Source organism: Canis lupus, chromosome 23, assembly GCF_003254725.2.
Source record: "Canis lupus dingo isolate Sandy chromosome 23, ASM325472v2, whole genome shotgun sequence".
Taxonomy (NCBI): Eukaryota; Metazoa; Chordata; class Mammalia; order Carnivora; family Canidae; genus Canis; species Canis lupus.
This window is the reverse complement of record NC_064265.1, coordinates 16,631,391-16,657,762: the sequence shown is the minus strand read 5'-3', so window position 1 is coordinate 16,657,762 and position 26,372 is coordinate 16,631,391. Positions and strand designations below refer to the sequence as shown.

Sequence of the window (26,372 nt, the reverse complement as noted above, 5' to 3'; positions counted from 1 at the left end):
ACCTGAACCAAAATCAAGAGTCCAATGCTTAACTGATCGAGCCACCCATGTGCACCCAGTATAAGGTATTTTTAAGCTTAATTATACAACATCTAGCCAACACTTTGTATTCCCTGGATATAGAGTGCTATGGACTAGCAAAGCTTAGAGAGATACCAGGAACTCTTGACAAAATGGCTTTTCTGCCATTACTCTGCCAATTACTCCTCTCTCTTAATCCCTAGTCTTTTTTTTAATTAAAGATTTTTATTTATTTATTCATAGAGTCAGAGAGAGAGAGAGGCAGAGACACAGGCAGAGGGAGAAGCAGGCATCATACAGAGAGCCCGATGTGGGACTCGATCCAGGGTGTCCAGGATCACGCCCTGGGCTGTAGGCGGCACTAAACCGCTGCGCCACCGGGGCTGCCCTTAATCCCTAGTCTTATTTTTCCTTCCCCTCTGCCTTATGCTGTCTGCTCAACTGAGAAAATCCTACTTTTGCTCGCTATTCTCTCACCTCTTCCCTCTAAATCACAGCACACACGTTCAGAATGCTCACCTCTCCATATTCTCCCTCAACTCAACCCCTAACCCCTATCCCTTCAAAATCTGCCATCAACTTCTGCTATTTACTGAAACCTTTCCAAATGGTCCCTTGTACTTTCTCATTCCCTCTTCTATTTCACTTGTTAGCGTCTGGAGATACAGAGCGTTTGCATAGCAGAAATTGGTTCTAAAATAATTCAGAATTTAAATCTTCCAGGCAGCTGATAACCACCACCAAGGGGCAAATGAGAGCCATAGCAACACGTTGAATGTCTTTGTGACAGGCATGATTTTAGGTGCCTGGGGATATGAGGGTAAACAAAGCAAAAAATACCCTTACCTCCTAAAGCTCACATCTGGTGGCACAACCGATTGATTTGTTTAACTGTTGACTGTAGCCAAACCTTTTAGATTTTTATTGAAGTTCCTTGAGAGTAAACACAGTGAGACTTTGTACTTATAAACATAAGTATATACATATAAAAGTATAAACATACTTTTTAAAAAGTTAAGGTAAAAGGGTGCCTGGGTGGCTCAGTTGGTTAAGCATTTGACTCTTGATTCCAGCTCAGGTCATGGTCTCAGGATCATGAGGTCAGGTTCCATGCTGGGTGTGAAGCCTGCTTGAGATTCTCTTTCTCCCTCTTCCTCTGCTTCTCCCCCTCTTCCTCTCTAAAAACAATTAAGAAAAAGAAAAAAAACAAAGAAAGGCTTTTTTCCTTCTGTGTTTAGATGAATCCCTAATAATAATAATAAAAAAGATGAATCCCTAATGAAAACATAAGTACTGGTAGTTTACTGAGACTGTGATTGTCAACAAAAGGAAGATCAACAAATGCTTAGATCATTGATGGTATCCTGCTGATGGATTTACCCTTCCAATGAATTTTTTAAAAAGTAATCTCTATGTCCAATGTCTGGCTCAAACTCGTGACCCTGAGATCATGCTCTATCAACTGAGCCAGACAGGTGCTCCTTCTAAAGAATTTGTAATAAAAAAATTTTTAAATAAAGAATTTATAATAGAAGCTAAGATCCTTTGCATATGGAAAACTCTTATTTTACACAGTTAAACACACTTATCTATAACTGCTTATTGGTTTTTTACATTTCTCTATGTATTTTTCCATATTATGAATGCAAAATATAAGTTTTTAAGGGCAGATGACAGAAGAGAGTGTAGATGTATTTTCAATCCTTGGGTCTGCTTGTTGCCTGAACTCAGAGGTGACAGTCAAATATTTAAGGACACTTACAGTCATGCCTTGATCATTCAGAACATATATCAGCTGAACATAAGTCCCTGAGTGACTCCTAGAAACTGTCTCCTCTCAACCAAAGGAGAAAAAATGAAATTGAATATGCACATATTAGTAATCTGCAAATATGAGCACCAAAGTGTTTTTTGATTATTTATTTACTTTTGGCCAGCCTAGCATTGCTGAAAATTAAAAAGTGTGTGCATTTTCCAGTTGCCAAGGCTTTCCCCTCTGTATTGTATTTTCATCATTTATATAATAAGCCATCATACCTTCCTGGCCCATGATGGCCTCTGAGTTTGCAGGCCCTGAATTCGAAGCTTTCCTAGATCCCCCCATTTAGGTCTGACATTTCTGGTTCTGGTTCTCTCTCACTGCCTGCCTAGCATTGTGCTGTTTCAATAGGACACAGCAAGTCCATGGGAGACATAAGTTAAATATATTACTTTTAGATGCCTCTTAAGCTTCATCCTCTCTCCTTCCAATGATTTGGGTTCTGGATTCAATTTTATTGGTGATCATGGCAGTGACCAATTTTTAAGCATATTTGAAATTTTAAATCTAGACATTAAGAGCAATATGGGCACAGAAACTTCTCCCCTTTCTTCATCCATCCTGAGTACTTTAACTTTCTTGTGATTGGTTAGATAGGGCTGTTTCTGGTTGGTTGTGCCATGTGTCTGTCAGTCTAGGACAAAAAGCAGGATTCAACTGCATTGTGGGATCTTAATGATCTGGTCTGGTGTGGCTCACTTCTTAGGGGATGGTTTTGGGGGCTGGGGATGAAAAGGGAAATGGGAAATTGTTCAGTTTCATATCATGTAGAACCCTGTTGTCATGGCCTGCGATACCACACTGAGGCAGCCCAAAATTATCCTCAAATTTAAAAAACTTTTTTCAAAATGTGTTCCTGGAGCCACCTGAACAGTAGGTTAAAATGCAGATTCAGCCACCCACCTGGGTGGCTCAGCGGTTGAGCGTCTGCCTTTGGTTTAGGTAGTGATCCCGAGGTCCTGGGATTGAGTCCTGCATCAGGCTCCCAGTAGGGAGCCTGCTTCTCCCTCTGCCTATGTCTCTGTCTCTCATGAATAAATAAACTCTTTAAAAAATGAAGATTCCACTCAACATCACTTGGCATCAGGGAAATGCAAATCAAAACTACAACGAGATGCCACCTCACACTGGTCAGAATGGCTAAAATTAGCAACTCAGGAAACAACAAATGTTGGTGAGGATGCAGAGAAAGGGGAATCCTCTTACACTGTGTGTGGGAATGCAAACTGGCACAGCCACTGTGGAAAACAGTATGGAGCTTCCTCAAAAAGTTAGAAATAGAAGTACTCTACAACCCAGCAATTGTACTACTAGGTATTTATCCAAAGGATATAAACATAGTTATTTGAAATGGTACATGCACCCCAATGTTTATAGCAGCAGTTTCCACAATAGCCAAACTATGGGAAGAGCTCAAATGTCCATTGACAGATGAATGGATAAAGAAGATATGGTATATATACATACATACATACAATGGAATATTACTTAGTTGTCAAAAAGAACGAAATCTTGCCATTTGCAATGATGTGGATGGAACTAGAGGGTATTATGCTAAATGGATTAAGTCAGAGAAAGACAAACACCATATGATTTCACTCATATGTGGAATTTAAGAAACAAAACAGATGAACATAGGGGAAGGGAAGGAAAAATAAAATAAGATAAAAACACAGAGGGGGGAGAACCATAAGAGACTCTTAACTCTAGGAAACAAACCGAGGGTTGCTGGAGGAGAGGTAGGTGATGGGATAGGGTAACTGGGTGATGGGCATTAAGGAGGGCACTTGATGCAATGGGCACTGGGTGTTATATGCAACTGATGAGTCACTAAAATCTACCTCTGAAACTAATAATATACTATATGTTAACTAAATTAAATTTAAATTTAAAATGTTAATATATATATTATATATATATTATCCTATCAAAGATTCCTATCAAAGCTGTGCTCCAAATCCCTGTGACCCACTTCAGAATTTGCCTGCAGCTATGATGGATGATTCTCTGCATTGATCTCTTCACCATTCTGCCCGAGGTCTTTTTCTGGGTTCAGAGGAGTATGTTAGTGACACAGAATTCAACCCTCAGCAAGACAACCCTCAACTGAGAAGGGGAAGGAGCCAGAGTACACACCCTAGCTTCTCCAACTTCAGTAGGGCAATTCTAAAGGAATGTTTTTCATGGTCCTTTGGAGGGTTCCTAGCGGGACTGAGCCCTGGCTACCCATGGCAACAACCAGCTCATTAACGCAGTTCCCTGTCTGGCTTTCTTGCATACTTGTGTCTCTGGAAACCATGAGTCCAAGAAATTGCCTACATCTACATCTTTGTTTCACGGGCTCCCTTTGGGAAACTCAGAGTGAAGAGCCTCACCAGACAAGAGGTGGTCGAGTAATAGTGGGTAAGAGACTTTGACACTAACTGCCTGGGTGCACATCCAGGCTCCACCACTAACTAGGTTAATAAATAGTTAACTAGATATCAATCACTCTGAGCATCAGGTTCCTTATTTGTAAAAAAAAAAGGAGTAACAATAGTCATTACCTCATACAATTGTTGCAACAATTAAATCAGTTCATACATGTAAAGTGCTTCTAATAGTGCCTGGCACATGGTAAATGTATAATAAATGCTTGCTATTATTATTATCTAATAAATCAAAGTTTCTTGGGTGGGGCCCAGAAATATGCTTTTAAAATAAGCTCACCAAGTGATTCTCATGCACAATAAAATTTGAGAACCGCTGATTTAGAGACACACCCCTTGACATTCCTGTTCACAAGAGAACATTTTAGGAAGCTTACTCTATCCCGGCAGATAAGCAGCCAAACGTCTTTTACATGAGAAGGCTTGAGAAACAAAAAGTGGTGGTATCACTGTTCAGAGCATTGGAGGAAACAATAACAGGTGATTCCATGCTTTTGGGCTCACCAGGAAGTGAATTCATCTCTTTTTTATCACACAGTTTTAGCCATATTCCCATTGACCATTGGGTAAAATAAGTCCTAAAACACACTAGTCCTTTCAAACCACAGAAAGTCATTCCCAAAGTATGGTCAGGCTGGCAGTGTTGCCCATGATCAGTGGGGAGTCTGCTGGAGACTCTCTCTCCTCTCTCACGTGATTCTCTTACAGGCTAACAATCAAGGGTATTCTTGAAAACCTCTTTCCTTTTGTTGCCAGTGAGATACAAAAGGCAGAATTTTGGGGGATGTGTTTCTTTCAATCAGATACCAGCAAATGTGGTTTTTTAAAAAAATGAAATCTCTACCCTGCTTAGTACTTTAATCCTGCTTAGTAATAATAGTGACTAATGGGCCCCAAAGGTAAAATGTCCAAGGGTTATTCGATGAGCCTTGTAGGAACTCTCCTGAGTTTTGCAATACAGGGAATATTAGAAAAATGTAATTGTTTATCCATAGTAAGTCCTAAATATTTCTTGCATCTAGCTTGGCAAGGCATCTCACAGATGACATTCTAGTATTTGAGCCCTCTGGCCCAGAAAGAGTATAGAACAACAACAAAATGGAAGAAATGGAGTCACTTAGGAAATTTTTGGTTATTTCTCAAAAGAAAAATTATCTTAAAAAGGCAGAAAAAGGGGCAGCGGGTGGCTCAGCGGTTTAGCGCTGCCTTCAGCCCAGGGTGTGGTCCTGGAGACCCGGAATTGAGTCCCACATCAGGCTCCTTGCATGGAGCCTGCTTCTTCCTCTGTGTCTCTGTCTGTCTCTCTCTCTCTCATAAATAAATACAATCTTAAAAAAAAAAAAGGCAGAAAAAAGAGTGAAATGAATAGTTTGCTTTAGGTACATGGATTCTCCTTCTGGTGCCCACTGAGACTTACAAACTGTGTAGGTTCATTTCACCTCTTTTTATCTATCTCTGACTTTTTGGCCCATTTTCTGACTTATAACCAAAAGAATTTGGTGGTGGTGGTGAACCGATTTTTCTAGGTTATTTCTGGGATATTTGAGAAGATCTCTACTATTTGAGTATTATCTTGTTTGATCTTCATGTTGTCCCTGTGATACATCATACCTTCATTCTACAGATAGAGAAACTGAGGCACATAAGTTAAATGACTTGTCTGAGGTCACATAATAATGAGGAGAATTCAAATCCAAGCAGCCCAAGTCTTCACCTGCTGCTGCTAAATAGTGAAACACAAGATAGTGACTACTAACAAACAATTTCTTTCGATAGCAGATATAATGATAACATTTAGAAAATACTAGGACAGAGGTTAGATCTGAAATTTGAGATCAATTTTAAAATTTTTTAAAATTTCAGAGCAATTTTAGGTTTATGGAAAATTTGCAAAAATACAGAAAGTACCAGATATCCTTCACTCATCTTCTTCCAATGTTAACATCTAACCATGGCACATTTAACAAAAATAAGAAATCAGGGCAGTCCCGGTGGTGCAGCGGTTTGGCGTGATCCTGGAGACCCGGGATCGAGTCCCACGTCGGGCTCTCTGTGTGGTGCCTGCTTCTCCCTCTGCCTGTGTCTCTGCCTCTCTCTGTCTCTATGAATAAATAAAATAAAATCTTTAAAAAAAAAGAAAAGAAAAGAAATCACACTTAATTCGGCTACAGACTATTCCAATTTTACCAGTTTTACACTAAATGTCTTTTTCCATTCCAAGATCTAATTCAGAATACCATGTTGTGTTTAGCTGTCATGCCTTCCCCAGACCAGTCCAACTCATGAGAGTTTCTCAGTATTTCCTTGATGTCTATGATCTTGACAGTTTTGAAGAGGACGGGGCATTTTGTAGAATGCCCCTTAATTTGAGTTTGTCTGACAAATTTTCTCATGAGACTGGGGAACTGGGTTTTGGGGATGAAATCACGAAGTGCGCTCCTGATCTCACTGTATTAGGCGAGGGTATGATATCAACATAGCCTGTCACTGGTGATCTTAACCTTGACATCCTGGTTAAGGGTGTGTGCACTGTCTTCTGCTTTCCGTGCTCTATTCATCGGAAGTAAATCACTGTTAAGTATAGCCCATATGCTCAAGGAAAGAGGAATTCAGTTTCACTTTCTGGAGTGAGGAGTCTCTACATTTATTAACTGGAAGTCTGCGTAGAAGATCTGTCCCTTATCCGTCCTTTATTTATTCATTAGATCATTTATTTTATCGATGTATACTCAGGGATATTAAGTTTACTCCTCATGTTATAATTCAATATTATCATTATTTATTTTATTGCCCAAATTACTTCAACTTTGGCCATAAGGAGCAATTGCAAGTTTTGTCCCTATGTCCTATTGACATGCTCAATTCCTTTTTGTGTGTGGGGGTGTGTGGGGGGGTGAGAATTTGTTCATTTTTAAAACTATAAGATGCTCCAAACTCACTTTCCCTGTCCAGCCCTTTCTCTAAGCAGCCTTGATTCTTTTTTTTTTTTTTTTTTTAAGATTTTTGTTTATTCATGAGAGACACAGAGAAGAAGAGAGGCAGAGACAGAAACAGGGAGAAGCAGGCTCCCTGCAGGAAGCCCAATGCAGGACTCCATCCTGGACTCCAGAATCATGCCCTGAGCCAAAGGCAGACGCTCAACCACTGAGCCACCCAGGAGTCCCGAGCAGCCTTGATTCTTTATGTTGGAGATAGCCTTTAGAAACCAAGATCTTTTTCTTTTTTTTAAGATTTTATTTATTTATTTGAGAGAGAGAGAGAAAGAACAAACAGAAGGAGTGGCAGAGGGAGACAGAGAAGCAGGCTCCCTGCTGAGCAGGAAGCTCATTGTGGGGCTTGATCCCAGGATCCTGAGATCATGACCTGAGCCGAAGGCAGACACTTAATCACCTGAGCCACCCAAGTGTCCCCTAGAAACCAAGATCTTGACACTGGTTTTGTTCATCGCTTCTGGGTGTCGACTTCCAGGCCCTGTCAGCTGACAGAACAAGAAAACATACGTATGCATACACATGTTTGTATGTATGTACATGTATGTATACATATCTATATTTCTGTATCTAGCCATCTGCATGTACATATATTAAAACGCATGTTAAGGTAAATAAAATGCATATGTGTATATTAAACATATATTAATGTACATACCTTAAAATAAATGTGAATTTACACTGGTATGTCCTACTTTAATCCAACACCAGTAAAGCACATTCAGCCTTTCCCTCCTGGGTATTTGCAACTTCTTTCTCTGACAGTAGGTACTTCTTCACTCAATCCTGGTATACACTGCTGACCCATGGCTCTGCAAGAAACAAATTTACCTACTGGAGTAGGTATTTATGCAGAATTCTTTTTGCCTTTAGGCCTGCAGTACCCAAAGTTCCATTTTCAGAAGCTACTGTTGCTCAGCTCATTTTCCCTCCCTCCTTCCACGAGGTTATAGCCTAGTTTTCATTTACCATGACATTCCATTCTGAGAAGTGATAGATTTTTATAGTCCATTTGCACAAGGATTTGTTGAATATTAGGACTCCTGGAAGCCATGTAATGCTTTGTATGTTTTCCATGGATTTTAGTGTATTTATACATGAAAGCTCTATATATCATTGTTCAAATGGAGAAAAGCATCCATAAATACAGGAAAGCAAAGACAAAATAAAATAAGTCACCAGGGCGTCTATTGCCTGGAAATAACCATGGCCAAAATTTTAGATTACTTTCTTCTAGACCCATTTCGATAATAAATAAAAATGGCATTTTGCAATTCATATTATTTTGAATCTGCTTCTCCCCCTAAGTATATGACTAACATAAGAATTTTGATATTTAAAAATACAAATTAAAAAAATTTTCTCTCTCTTCCCCAGGAATTTCAGATTTGTAATTAGAGATGCCAGTAAATGCTATTATATCCCTACCAATAAACAACTGGGACTTCTCCTGACAACAAGAACTGATTAATACAATGTGTGCAAACATTAATTGATGGTGTGAATTAAGAATCGAATCCCCGTTTTAAAGATGTTATACACGCAGTGCAATCAAGGAAAGCATTTAACCAGATTTGTTCATGAATTTCATTGTGTGCTGTTGAATAGCTAATTTATAATTGCATTAGTCTGTAAAATAATCTATTAATAAAATTGGAAGTAAAATGGGGCATAGATTCATTATCTCCGTAAGTTGTGGATGCTCACTAAAGAACATTTTCCCTGCAAATGAGGTACAGACCTCATTATCATGCTCAGCAGAATGGGGAGTGCATCTTTGTCCTTTATTCTTCCCATGCTGAGTAATGTTCCAGCAACTCAACTAATTCATTAAAGTTAGTGGAAAACTTGAGTGCACGCTTAATCTTCTTTGGTGTTAATTAGTGTTGTTGTTGGCTTAAAAAATGGTTCATAACTTTCTGAACTGAAAAATCAATTGCTTATCAGCTTTGTAAAGGTAACTGCATTTTCTGCTACTAGCTCTTAGCCTTTGTGGAGAAAAAGCTGGGCCCTTGGGTCATCATTGCTTCCCATAAGCTTTGCATCCCCACTGCTATTTGCACTCATTAAAAGTCAGAATAAAATACCCAGAGAATCCACCTGGGGAATATTGTTAAGATTAGATTCAGAGAAATCTAAAAAAATCCACAACTAAATGGGAGAGGAGTGAAGAGCCTGAAGTGTTTATTCAACTAAGCAACCAACCAACCATCAATGACTCAGGACTGACAGCATGGCAGGCACTGCAAATATAGGGTTAATGATTTGGGGTGTCATGGCTGCACCACACAACTTCCAGCTGTGAGGAGTGGGGTGGGGGGGAAGAAGAGGAGTTAGAGGAGCTGGCCCTATATGCACTCCAACCCTGGGGAGACTGAGGACCCGATGCTGGGGGCCCAGACCAGCATGGTTAGCCACAGCAAGGCCCAGAGCAAGGCGGGCAGTGCTGACAACGTGATTTCCCACCCACCCAGAACCAGCCCCAAGTCCTGGTGGGTGTCCATGTCTGCCCCTGAGGTCCTGGTGGAGATGCCAAGTGTCAACTGTCCAGAAGGTGATCATCTGCCCCCATGGTCTCCCAGAAGATGATCAAAACGTTCCAAGATAGACAAGAGCACCAAATTCTTGCTGGTGATGCTGAGGGAGAATGGAGCTTCATTGTCTGGCCTGACTGCCAACCCCCAAGAGCTCAGCAACTGACTCTAAACCTAGAGACAGCCTTCTGCTCCATGTTCAAAGGAGAAGTTCTCTTCAGCCTCATGCAGAAGAAAACTGAGCTGCCAGTCACTGACAAATTGCTGTCTACAGTCATTTGTTCTGCCAGCTGCTGATCTCTCTGTAGGAACATGAAGAAAATGTTTCATGCCTGTTTCTTCTTCATCCTTGTTGCTATCCACAATGTCTCTTAGGAAGAGGGGAAGATGAGCTGGAAGGACCGTTTGCCTTCATACTCAGTCTGGATACCAGGGTACCAGTTATAAGTAGGAAGTGCTGCTAACAGGGCCAGTCCTTGAGCTGCACGACTGCATGGTCAAGCTATCGGCTCATATTCAGCAGTGCCCCTGTCAGAACTAGGCATCCAACAGCCTGCTGGAGGAGGAGGAGGTACCTACTGCAGTTGAGGCCACTCTCTGAACATCCCTGTACATCTTCATCTTCTTGTACAATAAAACTCTTGGCCAAGAGGGCTGGTTCTCCAGCTGGGCTCTGTGCGACCATTGGGACCGTGGTGCCAGGAGGTATACAGGGCACCTAGAGGATTCCAGAAGGAAACCCAAGATTCCAGGAAACATTCCAGGGACTCTGGACATCCATTCCCCATGTTGCCCAGCCACATTTCACTTCCAGTTTGTCAGTTAGAATTTTCATTCTCCCACGGGTGATTTTTGTCATCACAATAAAAATCTAAGTTTCCCCAATCTAGATCCACAATAACAACAACAACAATGACAACAACAAAAGACATGACCTAGGATTGACAAGAGCATGGGAATGTGAGCACCCTCACATAGCATTGATGGGAAAGTAAATCAAAATATCTTTTCATGAAAAGTAGTGGAAATTTGACAGTATCTATTGGTACTTAAAGTGTATATACTCTATTATCCAATAAGTCCAAATCTAGGAATATATCCTATGAAATATAGTGATCCTTATTTTTCATGAATTCTACATTTGTAAATTTGCTTACTCACTGCCATGAATTTGTAACCCTCAAATCATTACTCGTGGCATTTCATGGTCATCCATGGATGTAGAGGGGTAAAAACTTTGAGTTAAGAATTCATTGTCCCTATACTTATAGATGTGAAAAAAATCCATATTTATATAGTTCTTTCAGCAGATGTGTTGGAAATAACAGCATGAGCATTTGGAATTTACCTGGGAAGCAAACAGAAAAAGAAATTGCCCTTGCAGAGCTTATATTCTAGTAGAAGAAAGATCACTGCAGCACAGTTTGAGAAAACAGAAATATTAGAAAAAAACTCAATGTCCAATAAGAGGTGAGTGAGAGCCCAGAACCCCAGTAATCCCCCTCGTAGGTACATGTCAAGAGAAATGAGGTGTGTATCCAAAAAAGGACACATGCAAGAGAGTTCTTAGCAGCTTTATTTGTAATCAAAGGCTGGTCAAATTATGATACATATATACAAGGGAACATGCTACAGACATTGAAAATGATGTGGTTTAAATTTACAGACATAGAGCAAGTCCAGAAGTATTGAGGACTAAAAAAGTCAGTTTCAAAATACCATGTACCTTAGGCCCAAGTTTGTGAAAATGTGTAGTTATATTGACGTTCATACACACATACTCGTGCACTTGCACATACACGCTCACACATTTGTAGAGAGCTATTTGGAAGATTTTTATAAGGGCTTTCTCTTGGTAATGGGATTTCAGAAAATGTGTACTTTGTTATCTTTCTGTCTTGTTTCAATTTTTTTTAATGTTGAATATGAGAATACAATAGTAGTGCCATTTACTATTGCAAATCTGCAGTGGCCATGCTTTCAAGGATTTATATGCTTTACCAGCTCACCTTTTCTATGTATCTCTCAGAGGATCATGCATTTGTCTATATTTGTTTTTCAGGGAGTCCTGACTTGCCTGGTCTTTTCGCTGATGGTAGAGAGCAGGAACTCACACATGTCCAGGAACTTTCTACAAATGTCACCTCTCACCCCTTCCACTGAAACCCTAGAAGGTGAAGTTCCCAATAAGCCATGGTCTCTTTCCCGAGCCACCACCCTAGGTAGCAAAATTAGACATCTGTCACAGCCAATTCCCCATGCTCCCCACTCCCCTACCAAAGGAACAATTCAACTTTGGGTGGTTTGTTTTTGTTTTTGTTTTTAATATTGGAAAATAGATATAAGAGAGATTGTGTTCTCCAGTTGCCTAGTCAGCAAACCCAAGCCCTGGTTGTGAATAGTTGTGTTGGGGGGAGGTGTGACACTTCACTCTGCCTTTCAGTCCCAGATAAGAGAGAATGGCTTCTGATATGCCTGTGACAATCCAGGGGAAGAGGGGGATGGAAGTGGTCCCAGAGCTGTTTGAGATGATCTTTTTAGCTGTCTCATTAAAGACCCTTTGTTCTTGTGTGTGTGTGTGTGTGTGTGTGTGTGTGTGTGTTTAGTACTATTCAATTCAACACTTTTCCAATTATTAAAAGGGAGTTTTGTTGAAAAAAATAGGTCATGACTCACAGCATAAATCCATGCTCAAAACAGCTAGTAAACAAATGGACAGAATACTCATATCCATTTGGGCTGACTGTATCTTAAAATGTCTGCTTAGTTATTTAGTCAGGATTGACATGTCAGGGGTGCCTGGGTGGCTCAATCCATTAAGTATCTGCCTCTGGAACTCAGCTCAGGTCTTGATCTCAGGATCATGAGTTCAGGCCCCACATTGGACTCCACCCCGGGTGTGGAGCCTACTTAAAAAAAAAAAAAAAAAAAAAAAAAGAATAAAGATTGACATGTCATATGCCAGCCTCTTATCCAAGGTCCACATTCTGAGACATGTGCTATTTTTGAACCCAAGGTAGAGGCCCTGAGGGAGCACACATTGTCTGTGGGGCATTGAGATTTACAACTGTAAGGTTTCCATACCCCACTTGCTTTGTCTCAGGCAAATGCCCTCTCTAGCTTCACCAGTCCCCAGTGTGGGGTGCAGAGCTTATCATCAGTCTTGATGCTGAACTTCAAGGGATTCTTGAGCCCTGGTTCTCAAACTTAGTTACATGCTGTAATCACCAGGGACATTTTAAGAAGTAATAGAGCCTACATCTCTCCTCAAGATAATCTGACTAAATTGGTCTGGGAGCAGTCTAGATATTTGGATTTTTTTGAAACTTCGCAGTTGACTATAGTATACAGCCATGACAGGGCACCTGGGTGGCTCAATGGGTTAACTATCTGCCTTTGGCTCAGGTCATGATTCTAGGGTCCTGGGATGGAGTCCTGTGTTGTCAGGCTCCCTGCTCAGCAAGGAGTCTGCTTCTCCCTCTCCCTCTCCCCTTCCCCCAGCTTGTGCTCTCTCTCTTTCTAATAAATTTTAAAATCTTAAAAAAAAAAAAAATGCAGCCAAGTCTGAGAACCACTGTCCCAGAAGGCATCTTGTGGGACCAGATTGTATGCAGGGGGTCACATTGGCTTCTCAGAGGTACATCTCTCCCAATCTAATGATAATCCCTTATTCAGAGAGACTACAGAAGTAATGAAAGAAGCAGCTTCTCATTACCATGCTGTTTATACAGAGACAGACAGACAGCCTGCCTGTCATGGAACAGAACAGCAGCGGCTAAAGAGCTCCTTGCCCTCTATCGGTAATCCCAAGGATGCACCTGACAGGGAATAATATGACATTATGCCTTATTCCCAACGACTGAAACAAAAATGCCTTAGGGTGCTGTGGCGCTCATCCATGACTTGTAAAAAATAGCAGTTGTCTCCAATTATGGTGCAAAATAATCAGAAAGCATGTCTTCCGCGATATGCTCCCTATGCTTTGTGCATTGTTTTAAACACAGTCCTTTATTTCTCACAATTGCTGCCTCTTAATATAGTGAAGATGCATTGAGCACCAAGATGCAGGGTGCCACGCAAGCTGAGAAGCATTCCCACATGGAAAAGGAAGATTTTGCTTTCATCACATCAGTGAAGATCACCACCCTTCACCTCCTGCTGCCTCTTCAATTTGGCCTTCCAAGCAACCAAAAGACCCTCAAGACAGTAGCTATATGCTTTAATTAACAGCTACCACCTTATATCTGAAGCTGTGCTTGCCACAATGTCGAAGACTCATCTACAGATTTCGAGTGTAGTCACCAGTCTAAGGCAGGGAGCCATTCTGTTTCTTGTTCAAAAGCAGTTTCCTGAGGGCAAGGAAAGTGAGACTTTTACTCTCCACTCCCCCCCCCTCAGTTGGCCCATCCCTCATCAATTCAAGCTGAAGCAACAATTAGCTCGGCTACAGTTTAATCTCATTTCAAACACTCCACCCAATACGTCATTAATCCTCAGTGTTGCCTAAATCAGCAATAAGGTACAAAGGTTTTCTCAAACTGGCAGTTTTAGACCAGATACCATCATAAACCCAGAGGCTTACATGTAGTTCAAGGGTTATGAAGGAGAGAAAAACAAATCTCAAATGGACCTTCTTTGAACGCAGGGGTTCCAGTAGAAACAAAGGTGATTTTAATGTGGTTTTGGCTTCAAGAAGAAACCCTTGAACACATCCCACTTTTTCTGGTTGCTGATCCCTTGTCGCCTTTTACCTTTTTCTCCCACGTCGTCCTTCACTAGGAAACAGTAAGTGCTTGAAGTTCTTGAATTGTATTCTTAAAATATCCTCTCAGGTGCAGTTCACTTTGCCTGTAAGTCTCTCTGAAGATCATTGATTAGAATTAGAACTTTTCCTCAGAATTGATGGAGAAATGCCATTTGGCCCTCCAAGGTCATGAAGGACTCCGTTTAGAAGAACAACACATAATACTAAAACCTCAAGCAGAATTTCCCTGATCCTCATAGCCTCCTTATGTTTTTAAAACCGCTCTTGCTGCTTCCTGTTGAACAGCTTCAGAGACTGAGCCTCTTGGCTCTATGTCCACCATCATTTGGTCAAGCAAGGCGAATGTACATTTCTGGCCCAATTCCCTTTCCTTTGACTTCTCTGCTGGCTTCCGGCAGGAATAGGGAAGGGGCTGTTTTTAGGGGAAAGCCTACCAAGGTTGCTCACAACCAGATCTAAAGAGTTAAAGGATCTGACCCACAAAGGGCAGCAGCTATTTCCAGAATATGAGGCAAGGGGGGAGAGTAGGGAGTGAGAGATAAAAGATGCTACAGATCCTTTGTTTTGATCAGTTAAGGAAACACTAGCTGCCAACCCTAAGAACAGACAAGGACTGATCCTGCCTGACCACTTCCTTGTGGTCTGGCTCCCACATCCAGCTCAGGAATTTATTTTTCCCCCCACAACAGCCTGATAAACACTGTATCCTATCTACATGAGTTGGAAGAAACTGGATTCTGAGCTTTTCAAAGTCACATTCAAGGTTAATGTCTTAATCCTCCAGAAGTTGAATGTGTGTTGGAGATCCCCATCCATCAGAAATAGTGAGGGCCTGGGGCACCTGGGTGACTCAGTGGTTGAGCATCCAATTCTTGATTTTGATTCAGGTATTGATTTCAGGGTCATGAGTTCAATCCCTACGTTCGGTTCCATGTTGGGTGTGGAGCCTATGAAAGAAAGAAAGAAAGAAAGAAAGAAAGAAAGAAAGAAAGAAAGAAAGAAAAAGAAAAAAACAAAAAGAGAAAGAAAGAAAAAAGAGGGAAGGAAGGGAAGGAAAGAAAGAAAGAAATATTGGGGGCCTAAGGGGATGGGCTAGATTTCCAACTTTTTCCATAAAATGATTTCAAGGCACAAATCCAAGATTCTCTGCCCCCACACTCAACACCTTGCTGCCTGGCTGGCATATCACATATCGGTCTTCCATGGTTCTAAATGATTATCACTATTTCCATCCCCCTGAAAGGAGGTGAAGGCTGGGGACCAGTGTTTTACAGGGCAGTGTTTTGGGCAATTGTGCTGTGGATGGCCCTGAGCTAGATACAGTGCATCACCATTGTGTTCAGGAAGCTTGGCTGATAATCTTCGGGCTGTCAGTCAAGGCATGGGTTGCCAACCAAGAATGCCTGGAACTGTCACCTGGCTTCTTAGGGTTAACCCAAAATGCAGAACTATATAGAAGGTTAGGCCTGGGGCCATCCTTGAGCATAAGTAGCCTGCCTTCACATGGATCGTTGAGTAAACAAGCCCAGAGCGATTAAGTTACTGGGTGGACCAGTTTCAAAAGCTGTTGACAGTGCCAGGCCACGACCCCAGATTTCCTGACCTCTGGACCAGAGAGCTGTATCACCCTTAGTTTTAATAAGACTCAGATCGGCACTAATGCACAATATGCCTGTGTCTGCCTAAAGTGTTCTTGCTCCCTGGATGCCCCCTTACTTTTTTTCATCTATTTTTTACTTTTCTTTAAAATGCAGCTCCTTAAGTCTTCTCTGGCATCAAGTATGAGATAGGCGACCCTCCACATGGCCCACTGTACGCCCTACATGCACAACACCAGTAACATTGCACTGGAACCCCCCCACTAACTAGTAAATTCCTTGAGGGTGAAGATTATGACCATTTTGATTTGTACAAAAACAATGCCCGACACAACGTCTGACGCACGTTGGTGGCTCGTTCCTGTCTGGTGAATGACAATATGAGCAACATTATCATCAGTGCATGACACCCCCAGCCACGTGGTGGTAAGCTTCACTTTACGGGCTCTCTGGAATTCTACAGTCCACAAAGATGGCAATGACAATAAGCTATTTAAAAGACAAATAAAAACACATGAGTGTGTCAAGCAAAGGTCCTGGTGTTGTAAAAGCCCATTTTCCAGGTGAGGACAGGGAAGGAGAAATTCATGGAGGAGCTGAGATCATGGATATATAAAACTTAGTAGCCAGATCTGAATTTCAAGTGCCTCATAACGAACTCATGCTCTTGTCGCTAAATTTGCTGCCTTGTCACTGAGACAAGAAAGGCTTTCTCAGTAGGGTCTTCCTCCTCTGTCCCTTTAGGCAGAGAGAAGAGTGTGGGTTTCCCCGGTCCTGTCCCCACCATCTCCCATTATCTCATCTGGCCAAGGTTAAAGCATAACCAAACAGCTAAGACTTATTAGGTTCTTATCACTGGAAACATCAGCTTTGGAGGCAGAAATGGGCCCAAAGACTTCTTGGATGTGAGACATGTGAGACCTGTGAGTCATGGTGTACCTATTACAATTATGTCAGGATGGATGGAAAGGAAGAATGGCTTGCCTTCCTGGCTTGGAGCAGAGGAAACCGTTGGCTTCCTGCAGCCTTCCACCTCTTCACTGGTAAGCAGAGATTAATTCAGTCAGGCTCCTGGAAAAGAAATGTTCAGTCCTAGATTAGGACTGAAGTGTGTCATAAGAATACAGGCTCTTGCTGTTAGTAACAAGCATTCATCACCATTGATACATTATATAGTGGTTAATACTAATAGCAGCTATTATTATCCATTACTAGTATCTATTTCTACATCAGATTTAGGGTGGAGATGGAGAATAAGGCTCAGAAAGAACTGTGGTGAGAGGCTCTGAGGATGGAGGACACCCTCTGCTTGTTCTCGTCAATTCTGCAGCCTGGAGGCCTAAAGCCTGGGAGGCCACTAAGTGCCAAGCCCCCTGCTGGCCACAAGCTACAGTGACGTGGCTGAACTTCCCTTGAAGATCCATTCCAGAGCAGCGCTGGGGCCCCTGCAATGCGGAAGGGACATCACTTATAAAGCTCACTCCACTTAGTATAGCCAGAGCCTGAAATGAACACAGTGGGGTGCTCCTAGAGCCTCTAAAACTGCAAATGTTGATGGAAAGCGTGCACCTGCCTGGACACAGTGAGTACTTTCTTGGAGAGTCAGGATGGCTATAAGAAGCATCTCCTTTTTGACCAAACATTTCCAAATGGTTGGGTTTTTTTAATTACTAACTTCTTTCTAAAGTTACTATCCTAAAAAATACTGTGTTCTCTAACAAAATCAAACTGGGAACTCCAAGTTGTGGCCACAGAGGGAGAATGCCCAGATGGGAACAAATATGAATGAACCACACAGTGAGGACCAGGCCCTCCTTTCCAATGTACTTCTGGTGCTGTCTCACCTTGAACCCACCTTGCCATCATCAGAGTAGCCTCAAGGCACTCTGATCCCTCTGTGTCAGTCTGACCTAATTGTAAAAACTCTGTTCTCAAGGACTCCCTAATTAAATTAAAAAGGGTATAATCAATACCACAAAAAAAAAAAAAAAAAAATCACACAGGAAAAAAATGTGTAGGTTAAAAAAAAAAAAAAAGCACAAACTGTAAAATGAACTGGTTTCTGTTCCCCTGGCTGGTGGACTTTATCCGAGTTCCCCAGCTTAGGTTTCTGCACATCCCCAGCTCCAAAGAGTCCTGCCCACACCAGGGCAGCCATAATAGAGCAGAGGGTTCAGGATTTGGGCTCAGAAGGGAAATCGCTCATGTTCAGATCCCCACTCTACTGCTTACTGGTTCTGTGGCTTTGGACAAATTCCTTGACTTCTCTCTGCCCCAGCTTTCCTGCTGCCTTAATAGGATGCCCTTCATGGTGTTATTGTGGAGAATATCTGAGATAATACTCAATAACCACTTAGGATGGAACCTGGCACACAGTTAATGTTTGCCAAATGGTGGCTGTTATCTATACCTGGGGACATTGAGCTCAGTTGAGGTTCTGAAGGGTGTGTGCGCTCCTCAGGTGACTGACAATACAGAAGATTCTACTTTTTAAGTGCATCCCCACCCCCAACGCCATCCCCCACTATCCCAACCCATCCATCTACAGGAGGTAGGTTTCTCTCTGTTTTAATAAAAATACTATAGCCACAGAACAAATGCACCATTCCAAACTAGGCTTATAGAGCTATGCGAAGAGGATTGTTCTCCCATAGATTTCTATGCCTTTTGTCCTTTTTTGATAGGGATTTACCCAACTGCTCATTAGTGGTTTCCTTAATCCCTTGCAGGAAAATGGGTTCCTCTTGAACTTTGCCACATAGCATGTTTCCCAACTCGTGGACTGAAAAGAATGTGGAAATCTTCACTAGTCAGTGATGGGTAGCCAGAGATATCTAGCAACCACACACCTGAGAACTGAGAATTAGGAAGTGAGCCTCCACATATCTGTCTTGGAGCCTACAAAACTGATGTCACAAAATCCTGAGCTCTAGATGAACCTACTGCCCCCTACAGGCAAAGGGAAGGCTGGAAAAGACAAGGCTTTTATTAGTCTTTTCCTTAAAATAAAAATGTCTGACATCCACAAAGGAGAGGACTCCCACCAAACCAAACCACACCAAACAAAATATGGGGCTCCTGGCTGGCTCAGCCAGTAGAGCATGCAACTAGATGGATGTCAGGGTTGGGAGTTTGTGCCCACGCTGGGCATGGAGCCTACTTAAAAATAAATTTAAAAATAAATGTAACAAAACAAAACTCTGGTGTTTTTTTTTTCCTGGTGCCATAAAATCTTTATGTACTCAGGAAACAATTTTTGACAATTTATTTATGTCACAGGATAGGATTGTGGGTCATGTGTGATGTTTCCCCCCATTTTCCCAGAATTGTGAATAAGGGTCATCACTGAAAACAAAAGTCACCCAGGAGCACAGAGTCAGAAAACTCACAGAATGAAGCCATTTTGCTTTTCTTCCTTCTGCTTCCACAACCCCAAACCCAAGAGCAGGGGAACATAAGAGAATCGCCTGGGATGGTGGAGGCTGGCTGGCAAGCATTCTTTGTGCCGCCAGCCTGCCTGTGTGCCACCAGGACTAGGGAAGTAGCAGGGCGACAGGCAGTGTGGCGGGGGCTGTCAAGCATCCACACTCACCATCCTGTACCACACCCCACTTTCCCGGCTCCTGAGAGGTAAGAGGCACATCCGTGCCCAAATACCCAAGGGATGGCATGTAAGCTCTATGGCTACAGCCTTGTCTGACACTACCACAGCATGAGCAAGGGCTGCGCCCAGGTCTGACCAATGCTGCCACGAGCCAGGGGTCTGTTAGACAAAGTGGCTGGATTTCCAGAGGGACCACTCACACCTTGGAGGGCTACCTTGAGGCACCCCCTTTCAGCAGGGAGCATTGGAGCTCACAGAGAAGAGTGAGAGCAAAGGCCTACAATCCCCCCCCACCCCCCATTCCACTCCTAGCTCTTAGACCCCCAAGTCTAGTCTTTGGGGGTTGGCTGAGAAGGAGAAATGATGTGAATCAGAAATGAGAAAGTTTTAGATGAGTAAAACTGAACTTTAAGACTAAGATGGGCCGTTTTACAAATGAAAGTAAAAAGCTATAGTGTTAGATGAGGGACTTAATTCAGCACACTCATTTGAAATTATGGAGAAAACATGTCATGATTCAGACTCTTCCATATACCAGGTACTCACACCATTCTTCCTCCATCCCCAGTCACTGACAAGATAGAAAGTAATTTCTAATAAAATTACAGCTTCAAAAAGAGACCTGCTGCCTGAGGAAAATAGCACCAGGAACATAATGTGTAGCTCAGAGCTTCCAGCACCATATGACATTCACTGCCCAATAGTAGAAAAAAAAAAATAAGCTATCGTTCACTAAGAGAAATAAATAAACATTTCCTGGGCCCCAAGTTCTCAGAATTTATCATCAGATTTTGCTTATTGTAAGGAACTTTCCCTACAGCCATTTTTTTATACAGGAAATGCAAAGACATTTCCCATGTGATTTTGGTGCAGGGCCCAGTAAACAGCAGTCCTGAGAACAATGGTGAAGAAACAAGTCCTTCCCGGGATCCTCCAGCTCCGGCTGAATACAACACACCTGTGGCTTGTTTCTGGCTCAACAGGTATTATCCTCTCCGCACAAAGGAGCTCTTAAGCTCCAAACAAGCTTTCTCTCACTAATCTCCAAAGCATTTCTGTGGCAGGAGCACAGGAGACCAAGGCTCCTGCTATTTTAAAAACCATTTAACAAGGGGACTTGGGTTCATTGTGCCCGTGTCTCCTTACTTGCACCACCACAAATCTTAAGGGAACAAAATCACTACAGAAAAGCAAAACTAAAAACTCACAACAGTGAGCATGAAACTAAGAGACAAGGGGCACAGCACAAACTAATGTGGAAATGCTATGGCGTATCCCCTTGCTGTCTCCCGTCAGCCATGGCCAGACAGGGAATGGGGGGGGGGGCACCTGAAGCAAGAAACATCTTCCTCCACTTACGATGAGGCTACCTACTTAGAAACCCACTGTAAATTGAAAACATCCTACAGCGAAGTGCACTTAGTACCCCCGACCCTCCAAACATCCTAGCTTAGCCCTGCTGGCCTTCAGTGCGCGCAGAACACTTAAATTAGCTTATCATTGGGCAAAACCATCTCACCCGAAGCCTACTTGATAATGAAGTGTTGACTCTCTCCTATAATTTGGTGAATACTCAACCGAAGTGACAAACAGAATGGCCTAGACTGTCAGTGTCCCACCTGGTTGTTTACCCTTGGGATCACGTGGCTGACTGGGAGCAGACGCTGCCACTGCTCAGCAACACCAGAGAGGATCTCACTGCATACCGCCAGCCCAGAAGAAGATCCAAGTTCAAAACCCAAAGTTTCTACTGAATGTGTATCACTTTCACAACATCATAAAATAGAAAAATCATCAGTTGTGAGTCAGGGACCGTCTGTAGTAGCACATGCTGGCACTGTTTTTGTGGATGGTTACCATGGGAACCTGCCTCTCTGCTCAAATGCTGAGAGTCTATCAGGATCACATCCTTATGTTCCACAGGCCCAGAAGTAAAGTGTAGGAGGGAGGTTGGATGAGAGGGAGGGGTCAGCACTGATGAAGGATGTGAAGCAAATAGACTGTTGGAGGATCGGGACACATTTGCCTGCTCTGTTGGAGGTCTCAAGAAAGAGGCAGAAGACAGATGGGCCTTAGATGTAGGTCCTACTCTATATCCTGCAACAAATTCATTCATTCACTCATTTATACGCTTGCTCCTTCTTACATTAAATTTTATGGAGCACCAACCATACTCCAGGTACTCTACAGGATGCTGGAAATTTAAAGACCAAGAATATACAGTCCCCACCCTGAGGGAGCTCATAGTCCACATGGCAGACACACACACACACACACACACACACACACACACACACTCAATTAGCCATAACATGGTGTTAGTATGAAAATGTAAAATACCACGGAATCAAAACACTGAGAGCAATTATTTCTTGGGGTTGGTGTGAGGAGCTGGTAAGGGAAAGGTGTATTGAGAGGTTAATATTTGAGTGGGGTCGGGATCCCTGGGTGGCTCAGCAGTTTAGCCCCTGCCTTTGGCCCAGGGTGTGATCTTGGAGCCCCAGGATCGAGTCCCACATCAGGCTCCCTGCGTGGAGCCTGCTTCTCCCTCTGCCTGTGTCTCTGCCTCTCTCTCTCTCTCTCTCTCTCTCTCATGAATAAATAAAAATCTTTAAAAAATATTTGAGTGGGGTCTTGAGTGAGAAGTTTGTTAAATACACTGAAAGGGGGGAATGTCCAGGCACAAGTGAGGTACTGAAAGACTATCAACAATGACAGCGCTCACAGCATGCCCAGCTTCCATTCTATGTGCATTAGGGGCATTCTCTCATTTACTCCTCACAATGACTCTGTAGACTAAGTACTGCTATGCCATTTTACAGGTAAAGTAACTGAAGCACAGAGAGGTCAAATGCATTTGCCCACGATCACACTGGTATTAACATTGGGTGGCAGAGCCATGTCTCTGGCTCCCAAGCCCATCCTCCTAACCTTGGCATTATTAAGCTCATCCCACTGGTTTTGAAAGGCCAGATCACAGGACACATGGGGAAGGGGGAGAAATAAGACATGTGACTGTCTGGAAGCAGACCCTGAAACATGGGTGCCAGTGCAAGTAGTTTATTTAGGAGGTGCAGGGGGCACTGGTAGAAAGTGGGAATTGAGGTGGGGAAGGAAGGCAGCAAATGGGGAACACATTCACTGAGGCAGCTGCAATAGTGAGCAACTGGAGCTTACCCCTTGGAGCAGCTTTGGAAGTTGGTACAACACACACCTCTGTCACCTAGTGAGAAAGGTAAGGGTGTTGGGATATTCACACACCAACTCCATCGGCTTGTAGTTGAGGTTGCTCTTGGCGAATGTTAACTTCCTGGCACCAGAACAGAGTTTGTGTGATTGGGGAAGGGGAGTCGGGCACAGAGGTGCACCTGGGAATTGCTGGGGCATGTTGGCCATCAGGTGCTTGCATATGAACAGGGATGGGCAGGGTCTGCTATAAAATCAATCTTGCATCAGCATAGAAAGAGAGTGGAAGCTGAATTGAGAGGTCCAGTTTCTCCTAAGAGAACTTTCACCTCAAGTTTCTTTTGGTTTACCCTCACCAGGACATAGACATGCTTTTCTTTCCCCAACAGGGATTGTGTTCTTAGTTGTGGGAAACTGGTATTTTAGACTCTTGAACTTTATTACTTGGGTAAACGCCAGAAAACTTCACTACACAGTGTGGGTAGCTTCTATAGAAGATTATGTCATTCAAAGCTAAAAGCTGGAAACTCTATCAAACAACATTTATATCAGAGCTTGAGTAGGTAGAAAAGAAGGAAGAGGAGGAAGGGGAAGAGGCGGAGGGGAGAGGAAAAAAAAAAAAACTTCTGCTAAAACTAGCAAGCCTCAAACCCAGCTCTTGTATCTCACTGTTTGCACGAAACTTAGAATAGCACACAGAGTTTCCAAACCAAGGGAACCAGGAACTAACATGAGACCCCACCCCACCCCAGCTAACCTTGAAGCATTTATCTACCATGCAACATCCCTCTGGTTGGTATCCCCCTCACCTTCCCACCCCCTCCCCCAAGGTCTGATCTACCCAAGTTTTTGTTTTCCATTACAACTACAGTCTATGAAGGTAGGTGTTTATCCTTCAATTTGAACAGATAAAAACGAATAAATCCCAAACTTGTAACACCCCTGTGTCTGCTCCAGCAGGGGGTCGAAGGACACAAACCCACAAAGTCTGTTCTGTCGTGCAAAAACCTATGGGGTTTTGTTTCAGAGCATGTCCTAGGGCTACATCAGAGACTGATGCCATGGCTATGGGGCTAGATCACTCAATTTAAATGATGTACTGAGTACCTCAGAATACATGATACCGTTACAATTTTCAAACGTTAGGAAATTTTTGCAAGTAGAACTCTCGTATCCAACTTATCAATGGCAGAAAACAGGTGACAAGCCTGCTGAGCGGGGACAAGTGGGCACTTCAGAGTCATACAGAGGGAGAACTGTGTCTTAACACACTTACTTCCTTTGGCAAATGACAATTTCCTCTGATAGTCTCATAAAAAATTTTCAAAAAAATAGCCAACATCAAAACAAACATAGTGGATTCATTTAATAAGTCGGTATCAAATTTAAACGTGTTGAAACATAGACCATATGAAATCATGTGTAGACCACAGTGCGAGGATACCGTCGCCTACCTTTGACACGCTCAAGTCACTTTCCAGACGTTGCTTCATTTACTCTTTCATCCTCAGGAGAGAGGACAATTCTGGCAAGTTAGGAGTATTTCCTGCCCTTGGGTGGGATGGGATGGGAAAGTATGGCTGATGTTGGAAATTTTGAAAAGCACAGCAGGATTATCAAAACACCAAGAATCACCCCCAAAAGGTAAAAGCAAGAACAAAGGATTATCAAAACACCAAGAATCACCCCCAAAAGGTAAAAGCAAGAACAAAGACACCGGTGTCATTTAAGGACAGACAGAGCCTTTTACAGAGCAGAGTATCAAAGAAAGCTCATTAGGCCTGGCAAGGCTCATTAAAGAGAGCTTCAGACAGGGCACTGACTCACAGGAGGCAGCTCAAGTGTGGTCCAGGGTGGCATGTCCTCCCTGAGGCTGCAACCGCCAACAAGATGGTGATGGAAGGTGGGGGAGTGATCTGTCAGTGTCTTCAAGGGCCTCTGGGGCAGAGCCATGGTGCTCTGCCAGCTGTGCAACGGAGACTGTGGTTCAGCTCCATAGCCAGGGCTCGGTTACTGCACAAGACGACCTGTATAAACAGGCAGGTAAAGACCATCATCTCCTGGATGAGTAAGGGCTCTACCACTCATATTTATTTATAGTTTAGTTCTACCAATTAGCAAATAATGAAAGAAGTAGAGGCGATGATATCAGAAGAGTGTGTAAAAATCAAACTTCCTGGGTGTAAATTCAGGCTATGTCACTAGGACCACTACCATCTTGGGCAAGTAACCACTCTGAGCCTGTTTCCTCATCTGTGCAATCTGGATTCTACAAGAATCTTGTGAGGATTAAATAAGATGGCAGATGTAAAGAATTTAGTATAATACCTCCCAGTAAATGGGAACTATTATCTTGATAGTAATAAGTTACACCAAGGTAAGAGCAAAACTGATGTGGAAAATTGTAATCTATGTATGAGGGTTGTGGTAGGGGGACGTAGTGATGATAGGTGATGGTTATTATATCAGCCCAAGGTAGGCAAATATGGTTACTTTGGACATGAAACTAAGCTCTGAGTTTCCTAGAATCTAAGGGAAAAGGGAATCATTAAGGCCAAATTATTCTTGTTATGTTATTGAAAAAAATTCAGACATAATTCATTCTCAGTAAATTTGTGTGAAATGCAGGAGTAACACTAACCCAGCCTGCTTCTCTTCCTTCACTTCTCCTGAGAGAACTACTACCTCAATTATGAAGCTTTCCAGAGTGTCACTGCCTCAAGCCCTGCTTCTAGGGGACCTGATCTAAGTTACCCCTGTGACTAGGGCCCCAGATTTACTCTAGAGCCATCTCACCAATTCTGGGTAAGCCTTGATAATTTCATCAATTCTTGATCGCTCCTCCTGAGTAGATATTCGATGAGCATGTGTAGAAAGGCTTAGCATCATTATTTATTTATGGTCATGCAGGTCCAATGGGAGATCTGAATTTTAAAATTTTATTTTCTCAGGAAAAGTTGTATTTGCCTCATGTGTGTCTTCAGTAAACTCCAAAGAGGTGGGAATATGCTCATCTACTTTCCTTTATTTTACTGTGTGTATTCACACAAAGAATAGCTTTGCTATCTAAATTTTAAGGACTACAGTTATATGGCAGATTTGGTGGTAGAAGCAGAGGCAAAACTTTTCTAAGAATGATTGTGGAGAGGGACGCCTGGGTGGCTCAGCGGGTGAGCATCTGGGCGTGATCCTGGGATCCGGGATCCAGCCCTGCATGGGCCTCCCTGCAAGATCCTGCTTCTCCCTCTGCCTCTGTCTCTGCCTCTCTCTCTCTGAGTCTCTCATGAATCAATCAATCAATCAATCTTTAAAAAAAGAATGATTGTGGAGAGATGTATTTCTAATTGCCTCTCTGCTCTCCCTCCATTCGTAATGACCGCCACAACCACTATGTGTGTCCTGTGATGACTGCAAAGAAGGTTCTTG

At 42.6% G+C, this 26,372-nt stretch overlaps 1 long non-coding RNA gene across 1 annotated transcript in view; it reads right to left on the bottom strand.

Moving 5' to 3' along the window:
• Positions 1 to 928: 928 nt before the first annotated feature.
• Positions 929 to 26,372, bottom strand: part of LOC112668651 (uncharacterized) — a 51,388-nt gene continuing 25,944 nt past the window's right edge. Inside the window, exons 2-4 of the long non-coding RNA XR_004808447.2 lie at positions 7,918 to 8,071; positions 6,178 to 6,370; positions 929 to 1,199 (exon numbers count right to left, since the gene is read on the bottom strand). This is a non-coding gene — a long non-coding RNA (uncharacterized LOC112668651). The remainder of the gene's footprint in view (positions 1,200 to 6,177; positions 6,371 to 7,917; positions 8,072 to 26,372) is intronic.